The sequence below is a fragment of the Syngnathus leptorhynchus genome, chromosome 2 (assembly GCF_054491065.1).
Source record: "Syngnathus leptorhynchus isolate UIUO chromosome 2, UIUO_Slep, whole genome shotgun sequence".
Lineage (NCBI taxonomy): Eukaryota > Metazoa > Chordata > Actinopteri > Syngnathiformes > Syngnathidae > Syngnathus > Syngnathus leptorhynchus.
Window position 1 is genome coordinate 17085999 of NC_141196.1, and position 11264 is coordinate 17097262.

Below are 11264 nucleotides of genomic sequence, written 5' to 3' on the forward strand. Positions count from 1 at the left end.
GTTACTAAAGTAACTAGTGTTGTAATTGGAGTGAGTTCTACGTTTAATGGAGTACACTATCACTACTAGAGTGAATCGTATAATAATTGTAGTGTCATATCACAATTGAATCATGAACACTCAATTTCTTCTTAATTGTTATAAATTGTATCATTGGAGTGAAATGGAATTTAAGTGATTTGTATTCGTATTTGGGGCGATTGGTATCATAATTGGAGTAAATTTTTAGGGAAACTGACATAAATTGTACCTAGATCGTGTGAATGTAATTTCCTTCATAGTTTCCGTGAATAACATTGTAATCAGAGTTAATTGTATTGTAATTGCATGAAATGGTATCATAATTGGAGCCACTGTCATTGTAATTTGATTAAATCATATAATATATAAATTGTATCATAATAGGAGTGAATCGTATGATAGATGGCGTGAATCATATTGAAAATGAGGTAATTAAAATAGTTTGAATGAATTGCATCTTAATTGGAATAAATTGTATCATTATTGGCCTGAACAGCATGTTAGTAAACTGCATTGTAATTGGAATGTATTAAATAGTAATTGGAGTGAATTGCTGAGATGCCCTGAATGCTCTCCGCCGATGACATCCAAACTGTCTCTTTCAGAATGGATGTCAGGAAGTTAAGCAACGCGATTGCCTGATATGTACATCTATACATACATATTTCCATTTAGTACATCGTTACACTGTCAAATAACAAGTTACCCTGTCGATATCCGGCTTTGATATGAGGAGGAACTTGTTTGCGTGCTTACTGCCGTAATTGTCCCCTTCGTCATCATTTTCAGCTCTTCACCTGCGTGGCAGCAGGGTGGCCACATGCTTGATTGATAATTGCTAAAATGGATCCAGAACTCACATTTATCACACCTAGGTTTGCATTTGTCAACTTTTGAACTATAGCCTATGGATGATTTCACAGCAGATTCCAGATCCTGTATTTTATCAGTTTGTTTTGATTTTTGAGGGATTCTACTGACAATGCGGATAACCGCACAGCCATCTTTTTTAGTTTCAACTGACAATGAGTGACCATAGCTTTGTCCTGTGATGTTATTTTACCTGGCTTGGATTTGAGTTTGGCGGGGTTCAAATGACTGTGTACACAGCCATATGGCTTCATCCAGCACATGAATGGATCGAGCTTCGTGAAGGTCACATACAGCTGTTTTGTCACTCATTCGAATTTAATCGGTGTTATGTCATCACACCATTGGACTGGTGGAGTGTACACACACACACACACACACACACACACACACACACACACACACACACACACACACACACACACACACACACACACACACACACACACACACACACACACACACACACACAGTGAAACGACCAGGACAAATTGACATAAGAGGCTGGAAAGCTTTCTAAAGAAAAGTTTCAAGTTATGACAAAAAAAAAAAAAGAGTTCTTGTGACATGTTTTACAGGTTACATCATCTGTTGGAAGGAAAGACACAGGCACTTTGCCTGAGTTTGGGGTCAGGGACCCCTGGGGGGACTGGGGGGTGGGGACTTGAGGATCTGAGCATGATTAATGGAAGGTGACAGTTTATGTAATCTAATCTCCTGATATTTGATTACACCCATTTCTTTTTATTGCAGACTAATGGACTCTGTGCGACAAGGCGAGACTTCCAGTGATTGGTCGTTTAAAGAAAGAAAATGAAGCAGAGCAGAATGATCCAACCACCTTATGAGGTACACAAGCACAACGGAATAATTTCCTCTGCAAGAATTCCACCTTTACGGAGATAATAATGCTATGGTCTTGAAGAAGTGACGGCTTTTCTGTGGCATCATTGATTCAATGAGCCAATCGGATGCCAAGAGAAGTCTTGGCTACATCGCTTTGAGTGCGATTGATCGTCGTCCCTGTGTCCGCTTGTCAAGGTGACAGCTCTTCTGGTTCTTTCATTTCCCAAGTGTGTGGTTCCTGGAGAAACGGGGTTCAGTTAGCACTACAAGCGTATGATAATTGTGCTTTGTGTGGAACAACATTAGATAAACGTCATGCAGAAACATTGAGTGGGATTCAGATGGATTGTTCTAATAATAATTATTCTTGTGGTGATGGTCACATAAGTGCAAAAGAAGGAATGTATTGGAGTGTATTGCAATTTAATTGTAGGGGATCCTTGAGTATCACAACTGGATCGAAAAGTATCGCAAAGTAATTGCACTGAAAAATATAATTTGTTGAGTCAATTGTAATTGTAAATTGAATGAATCGCGATACGTGGTTTTGTATTATATCTTAATTAGTGTGAATCACATCTAGATCACAATTAGAGTGAACTATATCACATTGTCATGGGAGTGACTCATGGAATCAACAAGTGTATTCCATAATTAGTGTGAAAAGTGTTGCATCTTAATTGGAGTGAATCATTTTGTATCACATCGTAATAGCAATAGACTTGAAAGTATTGTAACTGGTCTGAAAATTATTACATCGTAATGAAATGTAATTATTAATGGAGTGCATCGTTTCATAATCTCAGGGATTTCTATTGCAGCATCTTAATCAAAGCGAATATTGCATTGACTCTTAATTGGAGTTAAACAACATTGCATCGTAGCCAGACTGTATTGTATTAAATAAAAATTCACATGAATTGTATTGCATCATCACCGCATAATTTGCTGTGACCATTAAAGCATCACCATAGGAGTGATTCGTTTCACATATTATCGAAGTAAATTGTATCAAGTTATATTTAGACTGACATGGTAATTGAAGTGAACTGTGTAGGATGAGCCAAACAAAAGTGAGCTTTGTTTGATCTTCTGCTTTTAATCCATTATCAAATGTTCATCTTGCTTTTGAGCCTGACTGCACTTAAAATCATTTGAGCAGTTCCAAGACCCATTTAAAAGTTGAGTGCAAAAAGTAGACAACTGCCTTCGTCAGGGTGCAATGGTTTGTTATTGGGGTGGGTGCCCTCAAAGCGCTTGTAGCATTTACACATTCAGAACATCAGTGACTCTTTTTTGGGCCCTTGGAATACATGCAAAGCTGTTACCTTGGAGACCAATAATTAGCCCGGTGGGGCACATTAGTGTCGATTGTGGCTTCAGGAACAGGAACGGCTTCCCACTGTACCACTATTTCTGAAAGCAAGTTGAGTGGCCTTGATAGTCCTCGTTAGTTGGCCTCATGCGGGTCCAAAGCAGCCCTGCCAACAGTGACTTGGCGACGCGGCTAATGAGGCCCGAGGCTGCTCGCGAAATGTCCATTTTTAGGATTAAGAGGCATTACTCCATGTTATCGGCACCTTTTTGGTCCTTGAGGACTTCAAACTGTAATGTTGGAGATGACTAATTAGCGCTGTGAGGTACATTGGTGCGGGTTGTACCTTGCGGGGAAGAAATGGACTTGGGCTCCGCCTCTATATCTGCATGTTTGACTGAGAACACGAGGAAAAACGAACTGATTTGGTTTGATGGGGTAAAGGTGTCGACTGACTGTTGTCATATACGTAGTATGTCCGTAAGGACATTTTTCATTGAACACTCGATACAGTGGTTCACTGTTCATGAATGTAGCTCTTTACGTTGTTTTTGTCTCATCTATCCCTTGCTGTTTGCTTAACCTATAATGTCTTTTTGTGCTCTTTTTTTTTTAAACACTGTAAAATGACACAAGATGGTGCCAAAGCCCTGGCTATTGGGAAGTTGGTAATTGATGGAAAGGAAGTACTGTACTGTTGATTTGGTACATATCGATTGAGAGACTAAAATCTTTATATGTGGGGGATCAGCAAATTTTTGCATGTGTTGTTAGTTGATGTTACGGAGTGTGCACACGATCTTCCTGCGCATTCGTCCTGTGCATTTGTCAGTCATCTGGAAAGGCACTGTAGTGAATGGTTCTGTATTGTAATTGGAGTGAATCACATTTGATTGTAATGCGAGTGAAACATGAATTGTAATTTGAGTTAACCATCTTGTAATTGGAATGAATAGCATGAAGTAAATAATATTTTAGGGAAAATACAGTGAATTGCATTCTCACTCACTTTTTGGTTCTTTTATCACAAACAGGGTATTTTAGGTTGTATTACCTGACATGTTTGACTCTGATGAAGGCGGAAGTTCATGCCGAAACATGTCAGGTAATACACCCTAAAATACCCTGTTTGTGATAAAAGAACCAAAAAGTGATTGAAAAAAGGAAACAGAATGAACTTAGTACAACTATGAATTGCATTCTGTTATAATTTATTGTGTATCAAATTATACCAAATTTAGAGTGCTTTGCATCACAAAGAGAGTGAATCTTACTGCAACAGAATTGAAGTGGATTACCTTATATTGTGAATGGTGTGAATTGTGTCGGGTGTGTCATGTTTCAAATAAAAAAGTATTACATTTTAGTCGGAGTAAAATGTTTTGGTATTGTAATCTAAGTGGAAGGCATTGCTATTGGAGTGAATAGTATCACAATCACAGTGAATTGCTTCGTCAATGGACTAAATTCGTATATAATTGGGCTAAATGGTACACTAGAATTAGAGTAAATTATATTACAGTGCATCATATTTGTAGTAAATTTTATGTCATCACAATTAGAGCGAACCTAATTGTAACTCGGGTAGATTGTATTGTATTGACAATATGGTACGGCTGTCAGTAAATGAATCTACTGTTGGTATTGCTTAAACTCCATTGTTGCTCCAAATCATGAATTTAGCATGAATCATCTCTGAATGCTCGTCAAGGAAGATTCACGCCATCACAAGTTTTTATGATGAATGATTCTACCTTGGCTGTTACTTTCTCTTCATAGCTCCACCAAGGATAAATCACACTCCTTTTCTTCCATCTTTGTTTCTGTCACACTCTGCTCCAGCGCCGTTTACATTTCCCAGCCTCTTAATCATTCATTCCGATTCAAGACCTTCCGAGTGGAAGTGTGTCCCTTGAGCTGGAGGTTACTTGATCCCTTAGCTGGATGGTGTGAACGTGCACTAATTAAACTCAAATACTCGTTACCGGAACATTGCCTGTCTTTACAAAAATATTTGGGTTCACACACAGAAATGATGATTTGCAAGACTTTGGAAAGCATGTTTCAGCAGTGAAACATAAACAAATGTGGACAATAAAAGTGGGCTCGCTCACTGACGCCAAAGTGACCCTTTTATAATAACGGCGTACCATAGTTGTGACATAAAATATATTCTTATAATGTCAGATACGTTAAGCCAAGTGTAAAATAAACAAAAATGCCTCTCGATATACACCAATACATATACAAATAGTTACATATAGATATGTAGGCGGGGTACACTTGAACTGGTCGCCAGCCAATAGCAGGGCACATACATACAAACAACCATTCACACTCAAAATCACACCTACAGACAATTTAAACTACCTTGCATACATTTGGAATATGGCAGGAAGCCGGAGGACTCGGAGGAAAGCAACACAGGCATGGGGAGAACAGGCAAACTCCACACAGGAAGGCCGGAGCCAGAATCAAACCCTGCACCTCTTGTGAGGCAGGCGTGCTAACCAGTGCCATGGTTTATATACTGCCATAAATAAATATATTTAAACTGTGTGTATACTATATATACTATAAAGACTATACTGTAAAAAACAGCTATCGGGCATTGCAACTACATCCGTGTTAAAAATGTCCACAAGTACAAGGTCACACCTTTTGCAGGTCGAATGTAACAATGCTGGTGGCGGAAACGCTTCACCGGTTATAAGATGCCATACACTATGCTCTTCTGGTTGCCAAGCAACTAATGTGAATGAAAATAGGCACTTTCCGGCACTATATCTTCAAGAAAAAATTTACAACAATATCAGCCCACTTAAGGTTTATTTCATGGGGGCAAACACCACAGTCACCATTAGCGCAAGCGATCGCCAATGCTAAGTGATGGTGATTAAGTGCATCTGTTAATAGAATCTTTCACGGTGCAATTACCAACATGTGAAATACGTTTTTTAAAGGTCATACCTCCTGTCGGATTTGAAGAGCCATCATGAACATACAGTACATAGGATGTTCTTTCTTTGGGCAAATCACTATTAATATTCACATATTTTTTTTAGGAATGCTCTTTTGCTTTGTTAACAAATTTAGTTATCATGAAGTTTGTGCGTATCCTCCGTCCGTCCGTCCGTCCGTCCGTCCGTCCGTCCGTCCATCCATCCATCCATCCATCCACAAAAAATATTAAGAGCAGCTGTCTATTTCACGGCCTACTTGCACTTAGCCTGTGAAGACGTGTTGACATTGTGCTCTGTCATTATGCCACCAGCGTTGGCCAGGGGGGCCTCCCGATGAATTAACCCGCTACTCTCTCAGCCGTGTCTGCCCGCCATGAATTTATCATGAGAAAAATGTCAGCTGAGTGACAGCAGCAGCAGTTGGTGTGGCAGTGACTTCTTTCTCCAGAATACTTTTGTCTTCATTGGGGGCTCTAGAGTTGGAAAAGCAAACATAAAGCTATCAATGTACAGCCCCCCCCCCCAAAAACAAATCATTTGCTACATATGTACAAGATCCAATACGAGAGTTGTATCAATAATTCAGTCTTTACCAACATAGTAACAATGAAAGTGTAGGATTATTTTACAAAATGTTCCCTCTACTGTGGTTCATAGTAGTGTATGAACATAGCTCTCGGAACATACCCAGAGCAGTTCAGTGGAGAATGAGATGTGGGCAAAGAAATAAATCATCCCATTTTGTTTGGGGTTTGGTTCAAGGATCCACTGCAGCAAAATGTTTTGTTCGGCTTATTCTTCCATTTTTCTGTGAAGGATGCATGAGTCTTAACAGTAAAATTCCAGAAAGATTGTTTGGCCTTGAAGGAGTTATGTGTTCAATTGAATGCCCTTTTTTTTAAATTCAGCAGAATGATAATTTTCTGTTCATAACTGTTGATAACATACACACACGCATACACACACACACACACACACACGCACACACACACACACATACACACACACGTATATCTATCTATCTATCTATCTATCTATCTATCTATCTATCTATCTATCTATCTATCTATCTATCTATCTATCTATCTATCTATCTATCTATCTATCTATCTATCTATCTATCTATCTATCTATCTATCTATCTATCTATCTATCTATCTATCTATCTATCTATCTATCTATCTATCTATCTATCTATCTATCTATCTATCTATCTATCTATCTATCTATCTATCTATCTATCTGTCTGTCTGTCTGTCTGTCTGTCTGTCTGTCTGTCTGTCTGTCTGTCTGTCTGTCTGTCTGTCTGTCCGTCCGTCCGTCCGTCCGTCCGTCCGTCCGTCCGTCCGTCCGTCCGTCCGTCCGTCCGTCCGTCCGTCCGTCCGTCCGTCCGTCCGTCCGTCCGTCCGTCCGTCCGTCGGTCGGTCGGTCGGTCGGTCGGTCCGTCGGTCCGTCCGTCCGTCCGTCCGTCCGTCCGTCCGTCCGTCCGTCCGTCCGTCCGTCCGTCCGTCCGTCCGTCCGTCCGTCCGTCCGTCCGTCTGTCTGTCTAGATGCCTGCCTGCCTGCCTGCCTGCCTGCCTGCCTGCCTGCCTGCCTGCCTGCCTGCCTGCCTGCCTGCCTGCCTGCCTGCCGGTCCGTCCGTCCGTCCGTCCGTCCGTCCGTCCGTCCGTTGGTCGGTCCGTCCGTCCGCCTGTCACATCGGGAGCAAAACGCCGAGTACCAAGGAAGAGACGATCCACCTCTTCTGCTAGGTCACGAGGTTTTGTGATTATAGTTTGGGCAAGTGCAGTCTGAACATGTGTAGGCATGTGCTGGAGAAACAGTTAAATGAAGAGAAAGTTGGGTTCCTCATTGCTAGGGAAGTTCAGCATCCATGAACTCAGACAGCTTACTGTCCCCCATTTCTTTGATGGCAAAAAGCCATCTTTTGCTCCGACCGCGACAGCTCGAAGATCTTGAAGAGAGGAGCCTTGAACTATGTATACTTAAACTGAGCGGGAGGCGATGTGATGAAACCCACCACTCTTGAGGCAGTGGCGCTCCCTACAACAACAAGAAACAACCTATTCGTAGTGTGTGTCGTGATCAGCAATCCTGTGCAGAACAACCTGAACCTCAGTCTAAGTAAAGCAGGTCATCATGGATGTATCCCAAAACTCCAGCAACTTGAGAACATTGCTCGTCGCCATGCTTAATACAGCCGCTGAAACTTCAGTACTGATCACGAGTGTGGTGCCGAAGGATAGGAGACGTAGGCGGTGTGTCGCAAAAGACTTTACTCAACATCTCGTGAACAAGGAATACGAACAACCACATGCAAGTGCGTCACAGCAAATAACACGTTCTCAACACACCCTTCAACCCTTAGTTCCCTGGGGGAATTCTGTATGCGAACACCACCCATGCATCAATACTCTCCATAGAGTATACTCAGTTTATATGAATGTGTTTACGTGAAAAGCTCAGAGAATTGTCACCAGCGTCATCACCACGAGGTGTTATAATCTGTATGCAGAATTATTTTTATATGCAACACAATAGTGTATCTCCCAGAATTGGGATTAATAATCCACTAAATCCTCCACTATGAAATGTAGCGCTTCAATGGAGAACACTGCTCAATTGACATTTACTACATGTATTCTGACCGCAATGGCTGCAAATAGCTTCAACTGGTGCAGCCGAGAGCTTTTTTTTTTTTTAATAGTATTGGATGCACTTCTGTCAAAATCCCTTTTTAGTGCCACTTTTTTTTAACATGGCAATGAGATTTTCTAAGGGTTTAACGCTCCCGAAAAGAGCTTTTCTTTTGGAGGCTCATCCGGCTTATCTTTGCAGACACCATTGGAACCCACCGCCTCTTCTGCAAAGCATCTCCACTCACTTCTCCCGCCTGTAAATATTGATCCGGCAGAGACGCAACAAGCAATTGATTATCCCCTTTACAATCAGCTGCGCAGCTCAAAGTATAAACAAGTGAAATTTTCTGCTTCAATTAAGGACATTATAGTATACTCAGTAGAGGTGTTGTGGGGAGGGCCGCGTTAGTGGGCAAAGAAACAAACGTTAATTCAATCGAGGCACCTGTATTTGTTGCTCGTGAATATTACATTCAAACTGATGGTGTAACCAATGTCACTGACGGGCACTAATTGTGTGGACAAAGAATGAAAAACATTTCAACAAATGATGGACTTGAAGTGTTTTTTTTGTTCTTCCGTGTAACTGTCCCTTCTCAGTTCAAGTCCCAACTAACATCTCAATCCATCACTGATGGCCATTTCACTAACGACTGAGGGAAGCAGAAACACGCTTCTTTGTCTCGCGTGTGTAATCCCAAATACATTCCATTTAGACGCAATGCGAATGTTATATACGACAGCTGTGCGTGTGTAATGTGTGTTTGCAGAGCAATGTAAGGAAGAAATGTGTGCGGCTGTGAATGAATGGATTGGAACGGACATTGAGAGAATATTGAGTTGAGTGTAAGAAGCAAGAGGAAAAAGAGAGCCAAATAAACTACGGCCACAGTGTGACCCTGCAAGCAGTAATGGATAAAGTTTTAAGATTGCATATAAAAGTAAATGAATATTAGGCTTTGTAACAAAAGCACTCGTATGATGTAACCAATAAGGCGCACAACTCCTGACATTCAAACATAAACATAAACATAAAACAAAACTAAGCCCAAATGAATTTATTGAAAATTAAATTATTCTTCTTCTTATTATTAATAAATTATTAAAGACCTGCTCCACTCTCATAGCCTGAAGATGACTAAAATATGGAAAAAGTTTTAATATGGCAAACATCACAGTTAGCTGATTTGATTCACATGAAAAATATAGGTATGGTAAATGTATGCACTACTGAAGGTACGTTTTACAGCATATGAACAGTGACAAGTAACTTAGGAAAGCCTGTCATTTACAGTAACATAAACAGATCATGATACTTATGCACGAGGCTTGGATTTCATCTAACATTGATGAAATAAGCTTTAAGGAGCGATGTTTTTGAAGCAGATGCTTGTAGATAGAAGGGCATTGTAAAAATATCCATTGTGGGAATCTGACGAGGACACGGTCAAAGAATCATGTCGTTCTCCCTTGAAACGCGAGGTCCTCTATCAAAGATATGACAGTAACTGGCCTAATAGACGGGCCTCTCTTTAAAGGAAAGGGATGAGAGAGCCGGCTCATCCAATGGCACGCAGACCTCGGATTTAAATAACGGTAATTGCCACAGGGAAAACGCGACACTCAATTATATCCACTCCCCGCTGCTCCTGCTCTCTCTGCTGAAAAAAATACCCCCCTCTTTTTAAAATGAATAAGTTCTTGATGGTGGAGTTAAACTTCCCACAACGGTTCTCTTTTTCGTTGTGGTTTATCATCAGAAACTCCGTGGTGGAATTTTCTTTGGTTCCAGTGACACAAATCGGATGTTGGGTCATGGTAGCGTAAAGACAAAAAAGATCCAGAGTTGAGAGTATTGCTTTGAAAATGTATTCTAGTACAGTTACTAGTCAACTGTTGAAAATGTAGTTAGTAATGTACGTACCATACTATCTAAGTAAAGTAACTTGAGTACTTTATAATTAATTATTATTTATTACAAATTATTTTTGTGTGACTCCAATATCAAATATGCTCATTAAGACATAAAATATCACTGCAATACATATATACATTTTGGACTTGGCCCTATGAATATTTATTAATACATGATATTTTTGGAATGAACGAGCCTGGGCACCAACGACAGTGACTAATCTTTGAGTTGTGAAACTTTGCATTTTGAACCCCCCCTATCCTATACTCGGAATCATAGTGTAGTTGCCGTGCACACTACAAAGGGAAACAACATTCCTTTTAATGAAAAGAAAAGGCACACTATCTTGAAAATGCACACAAGACAGAAAGTTCAAGCCAAGTCTAATCTTTCACAATTTTAGTCAAGTAAATTGTGAATCCGAAAGAAGTCTGAGTGCGACGCCCCTCCTGTTCAGTTCATTTCCACACTGTAAAAAGTGGACAAAATACATCTCAACAAACTACCTAAATTTGTTCCCATTTGCAAGAACCATAGTACCTACCAGTTGTCCTTATGAGGTGAAGATTGTCACCAAAATTTAACCCTGTATACTTGACATATGCACAATGATAACAATTACACGTTTTGTCATTGTTTGTGGGCAAAGCATGGCGTCAAAGTTTGTTTACTATATAAATAAATAAGCTAATTAC

At 40.3% G+C, this 11264-nt stretch overlaps 1 protein-coding gene across 1 annotated transcript in view; it reads left to right on the forward strand.

The window, feature by feature from the left end:
* neil3 (nei-like DNA glycosylase 3) overlaps window positions 1-1736 on the forward strand; it is a 49963-nt gene extending 48227 nt beyond the window's left edge. Inside the window, exon 12 of the mRNA XM_085938265.1 lies at window positions 1645-1736. The gene's annotated coding sequence lies outside the window, so the exon portion shown is untranslated. The remainder of the gene's footprint in view (window positions 1-1644) is intronic.
* The last annotated feature ends 9528 nt before the right edge of the window (window positions 1737-11264 follow it).